The sequence below is a fragment of the Maniola hyperantus genome, chromosome 11 (genome assembly GCF_902806685.2).
Source record: "Maniola hyperantus chromosome 11, iAphHyp1.2, whole genome shotgun sequence".
Taxonomy (NCBI): Eukaryota; Metazoa; Arthropoda; class Insecta; order Lepidoptera; family Nymphalidae; genus Maniola; species Maniola hyperantus.
Window position 1 is genome coordinate 10,239,719 of NC_048546.1, and position 23,545 is coordinate 10,263,263.

At 37.1% G+C, this 23,545-nt stretch overlaps 1 long non-coding RNA gene across 2 annotated transcripts; it reads left to right on the top strand.

The window, feature by feature from the left end:
- The first annotated feature begins 8,710 nt into the window (after positions 1–8,710).
- Positions 8,711–10,942, top strand: LOC138402998 (uncharacterized). Of its 2 annotated transcripts, XR_011237306.1 has the most exons (3): positions 8,711–9,536; positions 9,992–10,142; positions 10,240–10,942. It is a non-coding gene; the product is annotated as an uncharacterized lncRNA (long non-coding RNA). The 2 variants fall into 2 exon arrangements; XR_011237305.1 differs by lacking the exon at positions 8,711–9,536 and having other exon boundaries at positions 9,728–10,142.
- The last annotated feature ends 12,603 nt before the right edge of the window (positions 10,943–23,545 follow it).

Consider the following 23,545-nt stretch of genomic DNA (forward strand, 5'->3'; position numbering starts at 1 on the left):
TCCAGTTTCTCATTATTACAAAGATAGTGAGGAGACTAAAAACGATAAACCTTTAGAGTTAATACATAGTGATTAGTGAAAGTGTACCTAGTGTAAGTGCTGAAAGAACCGTGAGACACAAAGTGTCTCTCTAATCAAGAAAGACGATCATCAATAGACAATTTCATAGTATATAAGACAGCTTATAAGTTTAGGTTAAAGAAAAAATACTAGTTAGTCAAAAATGAGGGTAGATCGTAATTCAATTAAGTAGCTTATTCTCACTCAATAAGAAAAAATTGAGGTGTGCAAATCGTGCGGTAGAGGACAGTCCAACAGAATCATAAATGTTGCGTTCGTCGTGCGGCTCTTCAACCTCACTACCAGTGTGCGATCAGCCGTGCAATGACCTTCGGCAGTAGCAATATTACTTTAAAATACTACGAATATTAGGTACACACGCACGTGCGTAACGCGCGCTATAAAATTTACTAGGGCAATAAATAGCCCTAAGTATTTCGGGTTAAAATACATTATTAATTTTCTCCACGAGTAGGAAATATAGGCGGCGTCGAAAGTGAATTTATTGAATTAGTTCATCGCATGCTGGTGAGCAATAATCCAAGAGAGGCTAAGGTTACTGATACATAAAACATCGTTCTAACTACCGTTTGGCAGCTGATGTGTTAGCCGAGCATGATTATATTGAAATTTACATGTTATGCCTATTGGAAAGACGTTATTCATTCTGTTGAATTATGTCCACTGGTATATAGCTACTGTAGATAAGTTTAGGTACCTACAGATATACAATTTTGACTAATACATTTTGGCTCTTTCTAAGTATTTTCTTTTCTCAATTTTTTAAAATCGGTTATCTACTTGACCCAAAATTCACGCGGACGAAGCAAAGAGTAGAAAAACAGAAGTTTTATAAATCTGCATTTACATACCTACTCTCTATTGCAGTGCGTTGCACCATCAGCCATTAATGTCATCGACATGTCACGTTTAATTTTTCCAATGCGTGGTTTCGAGACAAGACCGGAAACGAAAATGTGTGCACACAGATCAGCTCGCGTCCCGGCACTGCCATCTCGTTGCGTCCTCTTCTGAAAATGTGTAAATGCACTTTAAAAATTAATCGAACATAACATAAACAAAATAATACAATAACTTGAAACAAATGCTTATCTATACCTACTAATATTATAAAGAGGTAGTTTGTAAGTTTGTTTGTAGGAAGTAATCTCTGAAACTACTCGACCGATTTTGAAAATTCTTTCACCAGTAGAAAGCTACATTATTCTTATATAATATAAGAAATATTTTATTTACAAAAAAATTGAGATCCGTACGAAAATTTTAATAAGCTACCCGTCCGAAGCCGAGGCGGGTCACTTGTACCTAATCTATAGGTAGTTCATTTTAAATCTTGGTACGCTACAGATCAAGCAAAATAATTTTAGTACAAATAATAATTATGAACCTACTATCAAAAATATTACAGTAGATACATCACGAGGATAGTATGGAAAAATCTATATTCATATTGATCATAAACTCCTACAAGATATGAAAGCAGCGTTTAAGTTACGTGATTTGATTGGAAGATATAGATCGTACCAATTTATAGACTCACAGCTTAGAAATACTAGGTGGCTCCAATGACAGGGCACATAAAAAACACAAATCAAATACTGTCCAAATAGCCAACAGGCAGCCATCATGAATTATCAGGTTATCGCGACAACTATCCGAAGGATTCAAGGCTTTCGATGAGATATAACTAAAAAGTAGAGTAGCTATTGGAAACGTTTTTAACTTGTGGCAATTCTACATTTAAAGTAAATCAAAATTGTATTTTGACGTAACTCAACAACCAACAATTTTATCTCATTTCGAGCGAAAAAGTTTAGCTATGCTTTTTAATATTACCTACTCTACAATTTCTCACTTCTAATTTTTGATGGTATTTGTATCGGCACTATATCCTATTACCTATTTATTTTACCCTCTCGCGCTCTTATAGCATTTGTCATTCAAAATTGATGCTAAGACTAAACGAAGATTACATTGCGAGCCAGATCTTAAAGTTATTTCACTCAAGGCAAGGCATAAGCTTTCTTCTAAAAAAGATTACATCATGTTAAGCTAAATTTTGGAAAAGGTATCAATCAAGGCACTGATATCTTTTTTATCATTATTAACATTTAAGTTCTTGTATCAACTAATAACGACAAAAAATTTCAAATTTAAGCACTATAAAATGACTGGTAGGTAACTTTATATTGTTTTGTCTTGAATTACCTATCCTATCTGTTAATTGGTCCTATCTGTTGAATATAAAGTTTAAGTATCTTAAAAGGCGTCGCTCATTTGCACGAATTCATCGTAAATTCTCGTTTGTAGCCTCCCGTGACACTTTTATGATAGTGCGGGAGGCCTCGCCGCGATAGATTTCCTACGTTTTATATCAGGAATTTTCTCTTGTTGTAATAGTTTGCTATTATGGCCAATTATTTTATAATCATTGCATCAGAACCTATCTTAGAAAATATCTACCTAAGCTGTGATAGCCTAGTGGTAAGGACGTCTACCGCCGGAGGCCGGTGGTTCGATCTCGGGCTTGCATCTCTAACTTTTTAGAATTATGTGCGTTTTAATTAATTAAATACCACTTGCTTTAGCGGTGAAGGAAAACATCGTATGGCTGAGAGTTTTCCATAATGTTCTCAAAGGTATAAATGGTGTGAAGTCTGCCAATCCTCACTTGGCCAGCGTGGTAGACTATGGCCAAAAGTCTTTTCACTCTGAGGGGAGACCCGTGCTCTGTAGTGAGTCGGCGATGGGTTGATCATGATGATGACGTTAATGAGCCTACGAAAGATACTTATCTACTTATTTTCTATTTTATAGAACTGTTTAGACTGTCTTCCACATTTTACGAGCACACAATATCGTTACAAAGTAGGTATAAAGTCAGAATCAAAATCGTGGGCAGTTGGGTGGCATAAAAATAAATTTTAATGACAAAATTGTACCCCAAAGTAAGTATAATCTTAGCTAATAATCTGCTTGGAATTTTTTTTTTTTATACGAAACCCTAAAAAGCTTTTTACCGATCGTCAGATTGTAACATCACAGTTAATTCTGAGTTGTTCATTAGCTCTATTGTCAAATTCAAGCACATGCGCATTGTATACAGATACAAATCAAACTAATGAGGTAGCATTTTACTCATGACGTCATTAACGTAATCAAGATGGCTGGCCAGCCAATAATTATTGTAAAGGCGAAAAAGTTACATATCAAAGATGGAACGTGCCTGCTTAAGAGTTAAAAACATTAGCTAGTAATCGGTGTGTGTAGGACTCGCACACCAAAGGTTCCGTACAATTGCATAAGAAGAAATAACACTTTTTAGTTTTTTATAATTTTCATTGCGACTATTTCGAAAGTTTTTTTTTTTTATCATAGCGGCAACACACGTTCTCTGAAAATTCCAACTCTGTACCTACCTATTACGGTTCACAAGATGACGGGGCAGACAGATGGACGGACGGACAGCGGAGGCTTAGTAGTAGGGTGCCAATGGCACCCTTCGGATACGAAACCCTTGGAACTAGATGTAGATAGGGTGTACCTACCTCTGCGCTATAGAGTAGGTATAGTAAGCGACAGGCGACAGGTCGAGATGACTATCGGGGTGAGAACGCCCCGCACACCCGCGCAGCCCCCGCAGCGAGTGAGGAGCGGATGTACGAGGCGTACCCCCGCCTCGTACCCCGATTGCCATCTCAGCCTGTCGCGGACTGTAGTTACGTCTTTTTTGTAAAGGATAAAAGCAACATACAGTTAACTAAGTTGCTGAAATTGTTGCATCTGCGTCCAGGTCTCAATTTCCAGGACGCGTAATACCCCATCACTAGATCCACTACGGAAGCTGGGATTTAATTATAGTCAACCGTTATATTGCTAGTCTCATCGTCTTGGATGGTATTAATCATCGCAGGTTGATTTATACCGTAATTCCATACAACGCGATTTATCTTAGTGCTATTAAGATGCTCGCGACATTGTTGATCAAAACTTCAAATGTTAATATATTGTGCAACGGTTCCTGTTATTTTCTCGTATGCTAGAATTTGTATAGCGGTGGAAACACACAATTAAGTCATCATTAAGCTTCTTGGTTCACCGTGATTAGAAACATTCTTAGAGAAAGATTTAATATGCAAGACCTTACACCTTTATGCAGTACAAGACAGAAGATTCCGAACCACAGTTATTGCGGGCTGCAACTTGGCGCCGATTCTGTTGTCTTTCTCTAAACTAAATTTAGAGTATCTGCATCTTTTTCTTTTTAATATTGCTAAAAAACAACGGAACATAAATTTTACTAAGCTAAAGTCACGAGGTTTCACGGTTTCACTTCGTCCGCGTGGAATTAGGATTTTTAAAAATCCCGTGATTTAAACTGATTTTCCGGGATCAAAAGTAGCCTATGTCACTCTCCAGGTCTTTATTTATACCCATGCAAAATATCACGTCAATCCGTTGCACCGTTGCGACGTGATTGAAGGACAAACCAACAAACAAACACACTTTCGCATTTACAATAGGGGTATATTGATTGAATAGCATTATTTTTCTCGGGAGCCATAAACAAAGCTTCGTGACCGCACGTCTTTTGTGCTAGAAGTAATCTTCTTCTACTCTTTAACCCGTCGTACTTTTGTTTATGGATATCGATATCGTGAACGATATATATCAAATGAGTTTAATTGAAAGATGCGCCAAGGTGCTAAGTTATCGACACGAAGTGTTAGGTTAACCTTTTCTATATTTACATTTCAAAGAACAAAAGAAATAAAACGTAACATTTCCTTAGAATTTAAGCTATCGGGAGGCATTGGTAACAAATTGTAATAAGAAAACGGATGAACCCATGTTTTTATCCGGACTCTGCTGCTTCACTTTCGAATGGTTACTTTTCAAGCTTACATTGGTGAAATGTGAGTTCAGCCTATCTTCATGAGTTTATCTTATCGTCAGAGGGCTAGACAAAATCCATTAACCACCCACCTGCCAGTTATGACCAATGCTAAACACCAAATCTTAGACAAGCTTTTTTGAAAGCGTAGCACTGCACTCGGTTTTGTCACCTGCTTGAGTCCGTCGGTTCATCAGTCTAGTGATTGTCCTACTATGTTTACCGGTACGCAGTCTCTAATCCAAAAACCCCAAAACTGCATCGTTAACGTCTGCGCCTGAGGTCAATGGTTCTCTGACAGATTCCCTGCCCACATCCACAACGACCGCCTATAATTTTTCAAAAAACAAATTGTATTTTTGAAAGCAAAGTTTTCTTACAGAGTCTTGACAAAAGGCAAAAACATGTGTCTTAGTTGAAGCGAAGGAACTTTTGGGAGTGATGGCAAATAGTGAAATAAAAACCACCTTATTAGATAGGCATTGCGTATTGTTTAGTGCATATTGTTATTATAAGTGACCGATATCTTCTGAAGCAGTGATAGCCTAGTGGTTAGGACGTCCGCCTTCTAATCCGAGGTCGGGGGTTCGATCCCGGACACACACCTCTAACTTTTCGGAATTATGTGCGTTTTAATTAATTAAATATCACTTGCTTTAACGGTGAAGGAAAACATCGTGAGGAAACCTGCATGCCTGAGAGTTCTCCATAATGTTCTCAAAGGTGTGTGAAGTCTACCAATCCGCACATGGCCAGCGTGGTAGACTATGGCCAAAACCCTTCTCACTCTGAAAGGAGACCCGCGCTCTGTAGTGAGCCGGTGATGGGTTGATCATGATGATGATGATGATGATGATGATGATAACTTCTTACAGAATACGCCTTTTGTTCTGCCAGGTGTTCTACGACACCTCACGGCTTTTTTAATTTATTTTACAAGCCTAGTTTGTTGTTAAATTAAAGTATCAAAGTGTATGAAAGCTCCATTAAAGAAGTTATCTTGTTCAAGTAGGTGGTCTTGCTGTGGTGACTGATCTTAGACAGGCTTGCCTTAGGGCAAAAACTCGTACTTGTATAATAGGTATGTCAGACTTCTGGAAACAAGTTGAAGATAATAACTACCTTCGAGCGGGGTATTACGCTTAGTGTTTGTTTTGTAGATATCTTGAAAACTGGTGATTACAGCATAGACTTAAGGGAAAATATAGATAGCATAGAGTTAATGTACGTTTTCAATCATTTTATTAAAATCATACCAGTTGTATTTGTGTTGGATACGCCTAATTAATTATTGAAAAAAAAGATAAATCCTGACTAACTGGCTGACTCATCAACGCCCAGCCCAAACTATTACACCGCAACAGGTTGGGATGGCTATCGGGGTGGCTATCGACTCCAAGTGGCATACTTACGCAACGTTCGTTGACCTCTAGCGTCAGTCAGATGTTTTATTTGCAATATATCGTGAATTTTTATAAAATATACGATATTTTTTATTTTTCTCGAGTTTATTTGTGTAATCATCAGTACTATCATGGTGGTTTTCGTTTTTGCTAGCGTTCTGGTTACACCCTGTATAAGGGTAAGATTTAGTGATCGACTTTTTCTATTGAATTCAAGCAGCCTTCATAATATTATTATTCTAAAGTTTGGTAATTTTTCGCAACTCTAAGGATAATAAATACGTCATGCACAATTATTTGGCTTGATATTTCTTAACTCGAAAGCACTTATTAGTAGTTATAAGTTATTAAAACGGAGCAAGAAAATAGGTAGGTAAAATATTATTGGATGCCAATTAAACATAAGTGGTAAATTATTTTTTTGGTTTATTTACTTAAAGAGTTTTTTTCATTACTTTAAAATTCACTATCAATTTATTAAAGTATTTCGCTTCAGTACAGTAAAATTGATTAGGTACGATACTGAAATTACCCGTTATCGACCTCTCGATCCGGGTTTAGATGGAATCTTAAATAAGTATTGCTGATTTATAAAATTTAATTAGTACTAAATGTCACTGATCTCCAACTATTGAATAGAATCCATTGATGCGTAAATCATAATCTCGAATTGATAATAAATTCGTTAAGGCCCATTCATCTGGTGTGATTGGCAACTCATGATACTAAAGGCTTGGATAAACACAACGCGAAATGGCAACGATGAATAGACGCTGCCTGGACGACAGCGATAGGCGGACAGGAGTGACGGTGAGAACGGGGCGAAGACACAATATAGGTACGCATTCATTTAAAATCATCATCCAAGCCTGCGCGACCAAAGCACGGTAAATATTACCGTGACCAAAGCGACAAAATGAGAACGCGCGTCAGCCACGCGACGGTTGCCTCTTACGATATTCAATGGCACACCAAGCACACATTCGCAACCACTACATCTGCACCTTTTGATACGCTCCCAAGGACGCTCCCGCATTTCGTCCCGCATCCTGCGTTCATGACGCGCAGTAGTAGTCGTAGATTTATATGGATGGTGCCGTCTTGGATGACAGCGGGGGCGGATGACAGCGGGGGCGGATGACAGCGGGGGCGGATGACAGCGTGGCACCGTAATATCAATGAATGTATTTTATATCAACGCCCTGCTCATGTACCGCCCATTGCTATCAGCTTAAAAGCGGTGTATTTAGTGTACGCGGCTCCTAAAAGTTGCAATATAAAGAACTGGATGAAGGCCTTCACACTGCAGAGCACAAAATAAGAGTCACACTCGTGATGATATCGCTCTCCTATGTAATCTATGGTCTTATTAGTGGGAAATTTGGGGTTCGATTTCCAGCAGGGGAAATCTGGAATTTTGTAATTTCTAAATTTTCTTTGGTCTGGTCGGAAGCTTCGGCCGTGGCCACCCTACCGGCAAAACCATGCCACCAAGCGATTTAGCATTCCGGTACGATGCAGCTTAGACACCAAAAGGGTTTAATAAAAATTGCTATACCCGTTGCAGGTTAGCCTGCTTACATCTTAGACTGCGTCATCACTTACTACCAGTTGAGATTGCAGTCAAGGGTTAAATTGTATTTGAATTTTTTTAAAATGTGCTATATACGATTCCTTGCATTACAAGTCCCACACGACCCTATTCAAGTGTGATGTACTGTCGCGCTGCCGTCGACCGTCTCGGCCGCCACGCTTTTAGTATGTCCATACCTTTAACTAACGTCAGTCATAGCTACTGGTAATACCTATTGGAGTTAAGGTCGATTAAAATTAAATTAAGTTTTTGTTCACTGAATCTTCAAGGTGCAGACAGAATTTAATTTGTTTAAATATTTTCTTTGCTGATTAGTGCTTCAATTTGTAAAGTTTTTGGTACTTGAGTAAGCTTAAATTCCTTTAGTGGATCCTAAAACTCATTGACTTTATAATTTTAAATGAATTCAATTTGTTACTTACATAGATTATATTAAATAGATTTTATTTGAACAAAGCTCGAAAGATAATATAATTTCACTTTAGATACCTATAAGAGAGGCTTATAGCCTACTAATTTAAATAGATTACAAATGCCCATCTAAATTAGTGAGCTTTTTAAGGGGCACATTGCTACCAATTAAGACAACCTAAAATACAAAATCTAAAATACTTATTTACTTAAGTATAATATTCGCATTTCTATAAGTAGGTACGTACCTACCTGGATTAGAAAAGAGCAAGCGCCGAGTTTCTTGCTGGTTCTTCTCGGTAGGAACGACATTCACTGAAAAAAAGAATCAACCAAACTAGTTTTGTTGCTTAAATTTTAAACAAACTTTAGTCGTTAATAAATAAACTTTGACTATTTATTACATAACTAGTTTAGTGTGTGTTCTCAAAGGCAGTTGGGTTAATGTAGTAGGTTAATAAGTTACAAAACGTTTGGTTACTAGTAACTGAAACAACGTAAACCAATTTGTTTTTCTATAGCAACAAAACCGATGTCTAATACATAACATAACTATTTGCTTATTATTTATTTAATATTTGATCATATTTTACAAAACGTGTACATTTAGTGAATTACCAAACTTTTGTAGACATTAAAAAGCTTAATAAATTTGATAATAACATGTTACTTTATTTATTATCTACAAAGGTTTTACAGGTGATACCCTATTTATTTTACTGATAACAACCGTACTAAATGCTGTATTAATATAGTCAAACTTTAATTACAAATAATCTAACAATTTCAAAAATATCAATCAAACTTTCTTTAATATTTTAGCCTGTACGTTGTCCTGTTTCAATTTTATTCAGTGATCAGTGAGTGTGTTTATTTGGAGTCAGCAAAAGGAGTGCCTCGTAATTAGTGTTTACACTATTGTTTCTACAGTGCAGTACGGTTTCTACAACAGGTGCCTAATGGTTTTCGTAAAAAAGTTGTACCGTACAGCGCCTGGCCGAATATTTAAGAACATGAGTGACTTCGCGGAGGCGGCAGTGTCTGACGAAGGCACAAAGCTGGCTGAGCCTGACAATATCAATCTTCTATGATATTATCATAGAAGATTATTTAAAGTCGTGGGGCCTCGAGATGTACATTCCGAAATTTAAAGGTATGTACGCTGGTAGTAAGTATATTCAAAGTAGGTAATAGGTAGTTGTATGGTGGTTGCATCATGCTTTTTTCTGCCCATACAAAAATTTAACTTAAAATAGTCCCGTCGTCGTGGGCTGCCCCTTTATCGACACCCTGATCCTGATTGTTGGAATATCTACATCTAGACCTTCAAAGTAGGTGCATAAATCATAGTAGGGTATAATAAAGGACGGTTTATAAACCGTCTGTGTGCCAAATTTCATCGAAATTTTAGTGTACCTAGGCGTGATAGTGGAATGTGGAACTAACAAATATCCATACTTTCGCATTTTTAATACAAGTGATATTATATTTGTCCCGCCCGTTTTAAATGGTTTGATATGTACAGTGTTGCGTGTTTTTTATGTAGGTACTTAGTGTGTATCAGCATTTAATCATTATTTCTGAATTATGTTTACAATTATATTCTAGAACATGGCATTGACTTTGAAACATTGTTAATGTTGGCCGAGGACAACAAAGGAACTGGTACCTATGATTGGACACAGCGGAACTGATAAAACAACTATCCACAGTTAAAATAATGCTAACAGATGCTTTTCCGTCAGACCAGCAAAGTGATGTAAGTACAATCTTCTTAGCATGTGCGAGTGTAGATTTAGCTCTCTGGTGTAGTCGTCCTTCTCTAAATAAATTAATTCTTTGTTTAATTTTTTCAGTGTCCTGTCATGTGGATGAAAATATAGAAAAAGCAACTACAACAAAACCATACTTCAGATGATTTGGAGCTCCAGAAACAGAACAGATACAGAACAGATACAGAATGTGTATGTATAAATAAGTTTTGCAGGTAGGTAGGTACTTTAGTAAGGTTGAATTTTTATTTGTTTAATGCCAATTTAATGAAAACATATTTAATGAATAATGCATAATATTATATAATTGCTGTCAAATTACAAGTGAAGATACCTTCCTACTTAAAAAAGCTTGTGTAATTTCATTTATGATGATTAAAAATATTTTTGTTAATGATAGAGTTATTTTTGAATGTATACAAATGACATCATAATATTATTAAATTTTTGTAGACTTGTTTTTATGACTGTAACTCAAATAACTGATTAATAATTAAGGTAAAATGCTATTTCGAAGCTATGTTAAAATAATACTGAAGCGGGTCAAACCATCCTCCAGGATAAAAAATAGATATTTCATACAAGAAGCCACTGCTCATTGGAAAACGTATAAAACAGCCCTTTTTAATTCTGGAAAATCGTCTCATAGTAAAAGCTATGTTTATGTTTCATCTGTAAGTTTTATAGGTTTGTATTTTTAATTTTGATATTGAGATTGTCAATTTTGATTAAGTATACTCGTACCTACCTATGTATGTGAGACGAAAAATAAATAAGTAGAAAGTAATGTATAATTTTATTTCAAATCAGTAACTTTAGCCAATATTAATTAACCAAACTGTTTAGTTATAACTTTTACTAATAAGTAACAAACCTAGTAGAGTAATGGTACGGTTCATGAAATCTAGCTTGTAATAGTAACTTATCTTTATTCTTATTTTTTTGTAACAGATGTAGTTTGTTGCTGAAATGTAAATGTACCGATGGGTTTGTTGGTTTTTGAACAAACAGACACAATATTGGTATGGGTTTACATTTTAGCTTGCAAATGATATCTACTGCAAAAAAATAAGTACCCATGTAAATACTAAAAGCTAGATTTCATTAACCATAATACCATTACTCAACTAGGTTTCTTATTTATAACTGAACAGTTCCCTACCATTACTCAACTAATTTAGTTACGTATTACTAAACAGTTTGGTAACTACTAACACACCAAGATATCTTAATAACAATCACACTGTTCACATATCAGTAACAATAAAAAATAGTAATCCGTTGACAAAGTGTTTTGTAACCAAATGCACACCATTAGGCTACCAGTAGGTAAACAGTTTGTTAAATTGATACAAAACATTTTACATATTAACAACATATCGACTTGTTAATAACAAACGCACAGTAAAGGTACCAGTAGGGCGCAGGTTGCTTAAAAGATACAAAATCGAAAAGTACTTAACAAGAAGATGGAGTGTTATGCGTTCATTAACTGGTTGCTTAAAAACAGTAAAACAGTTCAATTAACTTCAACAAAATAACTTTAGCAACTAGTACCTCAAATCAAATAGCAAAAGTCAGTTTTGTAGCTAGTAAAACATAGTTTGCAAGTCACTTTTTTTGTGTAAACAGTAACCAAAGTTTTTGTAACTGTATACAAAACATTTCTTTCAGTGCCCAATCAGTGGTAAATTATTCTGATGATTCCAAACCACTTTTAAAAGTTTATTTGAATAAAAAATTGTTCTGTTTTATTCTACCTAATAGGTAGGTATATGCTAATATACCTATTTACCTACAGTATGAGACAGGTCGAGACACCCCGCACACCCATACAGCCTCCGCGCTTACCCGGTGCGGGCTAGCGCGTGTGACGTGCGGGAGTGCGGGGCATCCCCCCACCTCATTGCCCGACTGCCATCTCGACCTGTCGCGTACTATACTTGGAACCACCAACCACTCAAAAATAGGATCAAGCACAACAAAAAGGCATTCAAGTTATAGAAATAAGAGTGTTTATATATAGTATAATCTCAAATAATAAACAGCAGTTGCGAATAAAGCACGCATACGGCGTTGTGCCGCCCACCATGGTGGTCCGACTCCAAGGCACGTTTATAGTATTTCACGAAGTTAATTTTAAAATTAGCATCAACGAACGAATTGCCGTAAATCTCGTGCCGCTGAAACAAAAGAAAAGATGTGCTAACAAAAGCAAATTGTTCGGTAATGAGTCGTAGGTGTATGATACAGTCCATAAAACTCAGTACGAGTAGTGTCTAAAAATAACTGAAAAGGTGACTGACTGACTGACTGACTCATCTATCAACGCACAGCTCAAACTACTGGACAGATCGGGCTGAAATTTGGCATGCAGATAGCTATTATGACGTAGGCATTCGCTAAGAAAGGATTCTTAAAAATTCAACCTCTAAGGAGGTGAAATAGGGGTTTGAAATTTGCATAGTCCACGCGGACGAAGTCGCGAGCATAAGCTAGTTAGTTATAAGATGATGCCCGCGTCTTCGTCCGTATGGATATAGGCTTTTAAATATCCCGTGGAAAGGTCGCCCGCGTGGATAGAAGTTTTTAAAAATTTCATCGGAACTCATTGATTTGTGTCAGATTGGTAGGTAGGTACTGGTAAGTAAAGCCGCAGAATATATAATAGTACTAACGTAGTAGAACATTGATTTAGAATCGAGACTCGTTACTGGTTTCTACAAACTTGGCATTGGACCTAATCTGCCATGGCAGAAACTTTCCATCAGACAAATACCAGACCTAGACCAGACATAGAGACTGGTATGTAATACATACCAATTGTTTACTTTATCAATCAATTTTTATGACTAGAATTACTTTACAATAATTATACAGTACTATGTAAAATTGTAACGTAATTCTAGTCACAAAAATTGATTTGATTTGTCAGAATAGAATAGAATAGAATGTTTTTTTATTCATGTAAACTTTTTACAAGTACTTATGTATAGTCAGGTAGTTTTAATGTACCACGTGTCACGTGTCACGTGTCACGTTACGTTATACATATTGCTAAAAATTACCGCCCGTTACCGGGGCAGGTCGAACTCAATACCCAGCTAGTACATCATACTTCACTCACACTCTCTCCGTTTTACATTTACGACGTTTGAAGGAAATTTCGTTGTAGACCACACAAAGATTGAATTGGTAGCCGGTTAACGGATGCATCTTACTTTGCATATTTTCTGCATTACCGGACGAGTCTTTTGTCAATATTGGGCCTCCGCTCATTCGGTAAATGACATAAAATGTAAAATGTAAATTGTGAATGTAAATTAGTGAGATGAGGCGGTGTGTTTGTGCTTTCTTTAATATTTGCTCATATTTTAACGTTGTAAGAAATGTGAGCTCAAGTGTCTTACAAAATATACAACTAGTGGCGTTTCGAGTTATGCTTTTAAAATGTTTCTTTATTTATCATTTTGTAGTTGAGTGAGTTTAGAAGATTGTAATATTTGAGGGTAAAGGCCAGCGCAGACCGATTGCGCTGAGTGATAGCGAGTGGAGTTGAGACTGAAAGAATCTTTACTGATGTGTGGCTGGACACGATTCGAACAGAGAGTTGCAGCACGGAGTGTAAAAACGTATTATTATACAATTACCAAATTCCTTGATAACAAAGTTGCGTGAAAGAACAAGCCGGATGAGCTTTTAGTTGCTCATAAGATAGTGTAGGAACCGACCTAGTTACATTGGACATTGGTAATATTGTAACTTTTCATGAGTTGAAAAGAGTACCTAATTGTTAAGTATCCTGCCGAGTATTTTCAGTAAAATCCGGCTCTCGCACCGGTACATGGTAGAGTAAAGTAAGAGCAGAAGAGATATTAGTTGTCCTACATTTTTTAAAATTTTTTTGATTGCGCTTTATTGTATAAATAAAATTACATTTCCTTGGAGATGTTATGTGCTTTCTAATTATTATTTTGTATGAGTGTACCTACAGACAGAAAAAATAATTTCTGTTACCTTATTATTTTAGACACTGCTGACAATTACTGACCCTCGTGATATTATTTTACTTACTTATATTTTGTACGTTTAATTTCCCCGGCATTGTTGCAACCGCATCGCAGCGCGAGATGTGCTGCCCTGACAAAAACGCGACAAGATTGTCCGCCGCTCAGCCAACAAAGGTTTTTAATATCAGTATACACAGCCTGCGGCCAGGAAGGGCCATTTACATGAACACTACTTGTTTAACATCGTGTATTATATAGCCAACTAACTGACCTGCGCCAGCTTTTGTAAATAAAAATAGAAAGATTTTTTACTCACATAAACGTTTCATTACAATACATGTCTTAGAACATATTATGATATGATGACGTAGTACATGAATTGTGGTCTCAATACAATTCTTATTTGCTCATTATAACAAAGTAGTTTATGCTCGTGACTTCATCCGCGTGGACTACAAAAATTTCAAACCCCTATTTCACATCGTAGTGAATGCCTATGTCATAGCTATCTGCATGCCTTTCAGCCCGGTCCGTCCAGTAGTTTGAGCTGTGCGTTTGTAGATCAGTCAGTTAGTCAAACCACTTTTTGTCCAGTGATTAAGATTCTCCGCCTCCTATTCGGGATGATCTATCAACGCACACTCAAACTGCTGGACGGATCGGGCTGAAAGGCATGCAGATAGCTATTATGACAAAGGCATCCGCTAAAGGATTTTCGAAAATTCAACCTCTTAGCTCGTAAAATATAGGTTTGAAATTTGTGTGGTCCACGCGGACGAAGTCGCGGGAACAAGCTAGTAGTAAATATAGAAATTCCGGTAGCTAAAGCCATTTTACAAAATCTCGGACAACCAAATATTATACCCCTACACACCTAATGCAAACATAATATTCTAGACAATACCTACCCAATATTGTTTAAGAACAATCCGGCGTACATATTCGTGTGGCAACAACACGACCGAGACAGAATATTGTTATGCTAACTGGCTTCGTTAGTTTGTTCCCGGGAATTGTTTCGCTTTGTTAAAAGTACGTGAGCTCAGATTTTAGTTTGTGATCTTTTGGAATAATTTGTTTAATTTGATAAATGCCCACGCTCAAAAATATGTTAGGCTAAACCAGTTAAACATGTGAATTTACCAAAGTTATTTGGAAGTCCAGATATATTTGGATAAAGTAAACAAAATATAATAGAGCTGAATATATTGTATTTAAATACCCACCTACGACTTAGCATTGACTCCGAATTGCCTACTTACGTAACATTCGTTGACCTCTGTCGTCAGTCAGATGTTTTATTTGCAATATATCGTAAACTTTTACAAAATTATGGGATTTTTTGTAATTTTTTCGTGTTTTTTTTGTGGTATCATATAAGTAATCATCAGTACTATCGACTGTCTCCGTTTTTGTCAGCATTCTGGTGACACCCTGTATTATATAGTCACGGGTATCTGCTAGTAAAATATACCATACTTTCTAAATATAACATAAAATGACCAAAAAAAATATATGGTAAGCAGCCTTCTTTATTCACAAAAATGTAACAACAGATCTCCGCCGTTAAAGTTCCCTTACTTTAATTATAGTATTAGTTAATTAGGAATAATCTGTGCGTTATCACACCGGCTGTCATCAGAGGTGCCCGTAATTCTTTATTTGGTAAATATTTTCTTTGATGAGCGACTCTTCAGTGCGATAAGAACTCATTTACATTATAAGCGTGTGACTAGAGACTCAAGAGAGAAATCTTACGGGCCCTATACACGTTCAAGTTTACTACCAGGTCTGGTCAATTCGACTAAGTCCAATCGTTTTTCTAGTTTGCTTGTGCTTGTTTTCACCATCATCATTTCAGCCTGTGGCCGTCTACTACTAGACTAGGTCTTGTAAATAGGTAAATGTCGCCACGACACATTTTTTTTTGGTGGGATTGGGTTAAATAAATAAATAAAATAAAAATCTTTTTTATTCGAATAAACTTTTACAAGTACTTTGGAATAGTCGGATGCATCTACCACTGGTTGGATGTTGATACCAACGTTCACGGTTTTTCGCTGTTATGTGGTAGAATATTGAAGGAGGAACCAGGTCGTAAAGTTCCTGAGCACACTCTCACACTCTTTTTAATGTAGTGATGATCAAACAAAATAGTTTTCTTTCTTTCTTTCTCCAAAGTATCTACGTACTTACCCTTTTTCATCATCCGTAACCGTAACCGTAAAGTCTGTATTTTTTTTAATTTTTTTTTAAAAGTATATTAGCCATATTAAATGACTAATATTTCCCTTTCCTCTCCAATTAAGCGTCAGGCTTGTGCTAGGAGTAGGTACGACAATAGTGCAACGGGCGGGATTTGAACCGTCGACCTTTCGGTTTTTAGTCCACTCCTATACCGGGTTGAGCTATTGAGGCTCTTGAATTAATGTTCAAGAGGCTGCAAATACAAATAATATACTAGGTAGGTAGGAATGATTTTCTTAAGATTCATCTAGTAGCTATCTGGTGTATTTTTGAGTAGCTACTTATATGGGCTTACAATGTAAATGAAGCTGCATAGTAATTAATAAGAGATAATATTATGGTACATTACCTTTTATAATATTCCTTCATAATGAAGATTTGCTATGCTAATGATTGCATACATAATCACTATTAAGAAGCGTAACTAATTTCAGATTTCTCTTGTTTAAAAGTTTAACTAATCTTTGAAGACTTTAACAGTTTAGGGAGCATAATTAGGAGCTCAAACAGTAGATTGAGGTAGAGTAGCTGTCAGCGATTATATTATTAAAATGCTTTTTCAACGCTCTTTAAAATAATCTTCATGCGAACGATTTTGGAGATGCTTATTTCATTTTTTTTATTACTTTAAACATACTTTTTACTGTTCATGGTTCAACCTTTATTACACGTCGCTGTGTTTGACATTGAAAGCAGAAGATAAAAAGTTTTGAAATAATCCGACGTTCAAAGAAAGTAATTATAATTAGGCACGTAATTAGGCGTATGTCAGCAAACTCACTGTGGAATGCCTCCAACTCGCTGGACTGACGATCTTAGGAAGTTTAAGCTGTGCGTTGATAAATCAGTCAGTTAGTCAGGACTAGTCTTCTAAATATAAAAAAGAAAAAGGTGACTGACTGACTGATCTATCAACGCACAGCTCAAACTACTGGACGGATCGGGCTGAAATTTGGCATGCAGATAGCTATTATGACGTAGGCATCCGCTAAGAAATGATTTTTGAAAATTCAACCCCTATGGGGGTGAAATAGGGGTTTGAAATTTGTGTAGTCCACGTGGACGTAGTCGCGAGCATAAGCTAGTCTTTTTATATAATTTAAACGAGTAGATTACTATCATCCTTTGCAATTAACCCACTGTGTTTTAAGTTAGGTACTAACTCACTTACAGCCGTACTCAGAGTTGCTTAATCGTTACTTAAGTTTAGTTAAAACGAAACAGAGCTATATCTCTCACATAAATCTGTCTCGTTTTAACTCAATCTTAAGTAACGATTAGGGACTCTGAGTACGGCTGTAAGACGTAAGGTATGAGACGTAGATGTGTATGAGATATACGTCCACAACATAGTCACGTACAGTGTACATGTGAAGCCACTTTGCAAGTCTCCAAATTTATGCATCTTTCCGCGTCTCGTATAAAAACCCCATAACCCTTATTCTTAAAGTGCTCCTTCTTAATGTCTTGCATGTCCTTTGCATGTCCTATACCTACTGTGTCATAAAATATGAGATCACACGTTATTATAGTATTTCTTCATCATTTAGAATCTACAATCTACTATTCTATCTATAACCTTTTCTCTTATCTATAATTTTAGTATTATATCCATACTTCCATACTAATATTATAAATGCGAAAGTGTGTCTGTCTGTCTGTCTGTCTGTCTGCTAGCTTTTCACAGCCTAACCGTTCAACCGATTTTGATGAAATTTGGTACAAAGTTAGCTTATGTCCCGGGGAAGGACATAGGCAACATTTTTATCCCGGAAAATTAAATATTTCCCACGGGATTTAAAAAAAACCTAAATCCACGCGGACGAAGTCGCGGGCATCATCTAGTTAGGTATAATTTATTAAAACCTGTAACTATCTTCTGCAATACAAGATTATCCTAGTGCAGAGGGTAGGAAACTCGTTCTGGTGTCTAAATTTGAAAATTCAAATAAATAAATTATTATTTGCCGCCCCGCTACACCCGCACCTCAGCCACGATATCCCGCACTGGGTGTGCGGTGGTGCAAGGCGTCCCCCGCCTCATACCCCGATTGCCATCTCGACCTGTCACGTACTATACTTGCTAAAATCACTTTATGAGATCCATAGATTTTGAAAATGGCTTAAATTTGTACCGAAGCTATTATAATATCATAGAAGCAGGATAAACGTGTTTACATACACACAAACATAGGTGTTGCGAGCGATATTGGCTCTGTTATTGGTTCTAGCGAGACGATCACACAGGCCTTAGGAAATCGCCGCTTAATTGGATTATTCCTAGCATGCCAGCGCCAAAGATTATGAAGTTATGTCTAGTACAAAATCAGAGTTTTGCTACATCACGAGACTTAAATTAAATTAAAGTATAAACTATAAACTACTAGCTGATGCCTGCGACTTCGTACACGAGGGTTTAGGTTTTTAAAAATCCCGTGGGAACTCTTTGTTTTCCGGGGATAAAAAGTAGCCTATATCACTCTCCAGGTTTTTTCCTCGATCCGTTGTTCCGTTGCGACGTGATTGAAGGACAAAGCAACAAACCAACAAACCAACAGACAAACACACTTTCGCATTTATAATAAGGGTACTGAAAGGGTACTGATATCCCTGAAGGATAAGATCCTGAACGAGGAAATCCGCAGGAGATCCAAGATCACTGCCATAGCCCAAACCAGCAGCAAGCTGGTTTGTGCTATATCATCTTAGACTGCATCATCACTTACCATCAGGTGAGATTGCAGTCAAGGGCTAACTTGTATCTGAACAAAAAAAAAAAAAAACTGAGATGGCAGTAGACAGGCCATGCTTATCGTTAAGGGTGATGACCGTTGGAGCAGAAAAGTCAAGTGCAGATCGCGTACTACGTAGTAGCTAGTAACGTGGGGCGTTCTTTAGCAGGATGGACTGACGTCATAAGGAGGGTAGCGCAAGCGGCTGGATGACGAAGGCAGAGGGGGTACAGCTTACTAGGGAAGGCCTATGTTATGTCAACACTGATCGTCCGTAGGGTCATATTATGATGATAAACATAAACTACTTATCTCAAATACATATAGTACATGGCTTATTTGCAGCCAAAGTAGCAAAGTCTTACAGTACACGGCATATAGTAATGTACATCGACCTTTAGAAGGAGATAGCAGATTTGTATAGCATTGTCTGTGTCGTTGAGACCGAAAAAACTTCATAATATAGGTACCTATGAATAACAGAGACAATGCTCTAAAAAGCCGAAATGTCATTCTGAGGGCCGATGTTCATTACTTTCTGCTGCGTACTATAGTTACTTACTTAGATACTAAATATGAAAAACATGTAACGCCAAAAAATTTACACCACATTGCGACTCATTCAATTACTTATGTTATTAATAACTCATACATTACATTTGACATAATTGATACATTAAAATAACATTAGCTGACTTGTCTCAATTGAAATAAAAAAATCGTTACCTACTTGGCAAAGCGTGACTTGATTGATTTCTTTTGGCATCCTTTTCATAACGCTGCCAATTAAGAGATAGAAATACGGCACCTTTACGCAAGTATAGATTGATGGCTTTTTGAATATCTACTTATTTCAAGTAGACATCTTGAGCTTTTCATTTGGAACTAGGTTTTGGTTCACATAATCATTGACATCGTTATAAAAGTACCGCTATGCGAAAAGAAAGTTGTAAATAGATTACGAAACTCATCCCATATTCGTACCTAGATATAGACATAATAATATGATCGAGAAAGAAAAAAAATCTCATCACTCACTACAGAGAGAAGGGTTTTGGCCATAGTCTACCACGCTGGCCATGTGCAAGGGACGTCCAATGCTAAACATAGGCCTTTCCCATACACCCGGTCCTTACGAACTCCGAATTCCGGGTCCAAATTCTGATCATCACTCAACATCAGCCTACTGATTCGCTAACTCAGTGTCTAACACTGAATGATAGCCACCGAGCTCGATTAACATTTATGTTAAATTCATTGAAGGTTTTCTACGAAAAATTATTTTAGTTTCACTTAATGAAACAGCAATGTAGAACGAACCAATGTCAAATGAGCTCGGTGGCTATCATTCAGTGTTAGACACTGAGTTAACGAATCACCCCGGTCAGGTAGTTGTATTCGTTTACTCGATATTATTATTTTAAAACATAAGTAGGTACGGAATCATGACCCATATTACAAATGCGTGTGTTTGTTGGTTTGTACTTCAAACACGTCGCAACGGAACAACGGATTGACGTGATTTTTTGCATAGTTAATGACCTGGAGAGTGACATAGGCTACTTTTATCCCGCAAAATCGGAGTTCCCACAGGATTTTTAAAAACTTAAATTCACGCGAACGAAGTCGCTAGACAGATAACTAGATCTTCTATAATATAAAAATGAATCACTAAATGTGTTGCTCATCGCAAATCTCGAGAACCGCTGAACCGATTTTGCTAATTCTTTTTTTATAATATTCCTTGAAGTACGAGGATGGTTCTTACGGAGAGAAAAATTTATTTCAACCTCCCCCCTCAATTTTCTAAACTCCACCCGAGCGAAGCCGGGGCGTGTTAGCTAGTACAAAAATAGAAATAAGTAGTCGCAGAATTGTTTTCATATTTTTTTACGTAAGTTGAGCATTCGAATTTTTTTTACTACATTGTTTAGTTTGTACGATCTATGGTCATAATCTTTGGCCCAGTATAACGTTACCCAACGATGCACGCTGCAATATAGCCTTATTAATGAACGACAAATAGAAATTTCGCATGCCTTTGTGCGCCGGTATATCAATCACTGTCGGTTATGATCAGTTTGTTGCACTTTGTCTTTATACTGTTTTCCTATACAAGATTAGTTGCCGCTTTGCCTAGTGGTTAGGGCGTCCGCCTTCTAATCGGAGACCGGGGGTTCGATCCCGGACACGCACCTCTAACTTTTCGGAGTTATGTGTGTTTTAAGTAATTAAATATTACTTGCTTTAACGGTGAAGGAAAACATCGTAAGGAAACCTGCATGCCTGAGAGTTTTCCATAATGTTCTCAAAGGTGTGTGAAGTTTACCAATCCGCACATGGCCAGCGTGGTAGACTATGGCCAAAACCCTTCTCTCTGAGAGGAGACCTGTGCTCTGTAGTGAGCCGGCAATGGGTTGATGGCTATAGTATAGCAGAATTATTTAATTAAGTCAGGCAAATTAAATATCATTGATGTCAGTATGAAGATTCGTAGTTAAAAGAAGCTTTTGAATTATGAAGGCTCTAAGAAAATACTTACAAGTGTTTAATAATAATTTTATTCCATAAATATGTCAGTTTCATATCATTACAATACATGGTACCTAGTATATTAAAATGCGTCTTTAGATGCGATTTAGATGTATGAAAATCCCGTGGGAACCCTGATTTTCCGCGATAAATACTGATACCGAATGATGCTGATAAAGAATGGGTCGTAAACAGCTAGCAGACAGACAGACAGATACACTTTCGCATTTATTTATTTTTACACTTAATTTTCGGAAAGGTACTATTTTCGAATTTTGAAAAACGTAACCATTTTACACGAAATTGGTCACAATGAAAAAACACGCTCTTTATCACTTGCATCAGAGCGTTCATTACATTTGGCGTGAGTCGATTTATAACCTCAATTAGTCAGCCACGCGCCGCGGCCGACGACAACTGACAAATCGCCGTCGACTGTCGACTGTTGCATGTGGGTGGCACTTGCACTCATATACACAAGTACTATTAATGCTCATAATGTAAAGGTTGTATTCAAATTAGTCGCATCGTGTCGTGCGACCGCAACGCGACTGTAGCATTTCTAACACCCTGTTTCTGCTAACCTGTGCACTGCACAGGTTCGTAGTCTGACGACCTCCCTGGCGCTGTGGTAAGCGCTGTGGTTTTGTTAGGGTGAGGTCCCGGGATCGATTCCCGGCAGGAGTATGGAATTTATAATTTCTAAATTTCTGGTCTGGTCTGGTGGGAGGCTTCGGCTGTGGTTAGTTACCACTTACCACCCTACCCGCACATACAACCGTGCCGCCAAGTGATTTAACGTTCCGGTACGATGCTGTGTAAAAGCGAAAGGGGTATGGGCTTAATAAAAACTGCGATACCCCTTCCAGGTTAGCCCGCATTCATCTTAGATTACATCATCACCTACCACCAGGTGAGATTACAGTCAAGGGCTAATTTGTATCTCAATAAAAAAAAACTATCAGGGTGGTAAGAATTAGAACAAATGGTGGGATGTCTGCTCCGACGCGGAATTGATTCGTCAATCAAGCTTTCGCCACCCGTGTATTAAAAATGAAAAGATTCGTATTCACATACAAAATCTGACAGAACAACAACTGTCGCTTTGACTATTTTATTTACAGTAAGTACCAACCTACCCAAAGAAGATAGAAGTATTAGTGCATTATAGACAACATAGACAACTAATATAGGTAGGTACGCCCAATCCTGTTGAGTGGATATTTTCCTTATATTTTCACTAATATTTTTTTACGTACATAAGCGCATCTTCTACTTAATTTTGCAATCATTAGATGCTGAAGATTCTTATCTGACGCCAACTGAATGTAATATTGTATACTTAGTTGGGTAGTCTTGACAATACTAGATTACGCGGATGACCATGTAGATTTTCATGGAACATGACTTGATGATTTTAGAAGAAGTAGTACTTACTTATAGAACACTAGTTTATGCTCGCGACTTCGTCCGTGTGGACTACACAAATTTCAAACCCCTATTTCACCCTCTTAGGGGTGGAATTTTCAAAAATCCTTTCATAGCGGATGCCTACGTCATAATAGCTATCTGCATGCCAAATTTCAGCCCGATCCATGCAGTAGTTTGAGCTGTGCGTTGATCTCGTAGATTAGTCAGTCACCTTTTCCTTTTATATATTTAAGATTTAAGCTTTGAGATAGTTAAAAAAAGTTGTAAGTAGGTAAAATGACAATGTTGGGTAACACTGAAGGGGCTTAGTTACCCAAAGTTGAAAGAGGCAGCTTTAAATAGAGAAGCTTTTCGCATGATGACCTCCAAACTACGTTTTGAAGAAGGCACGCGATGATGATGATGAAACAGTTTTGTTTACTTTAGCTTTGTTTCTTT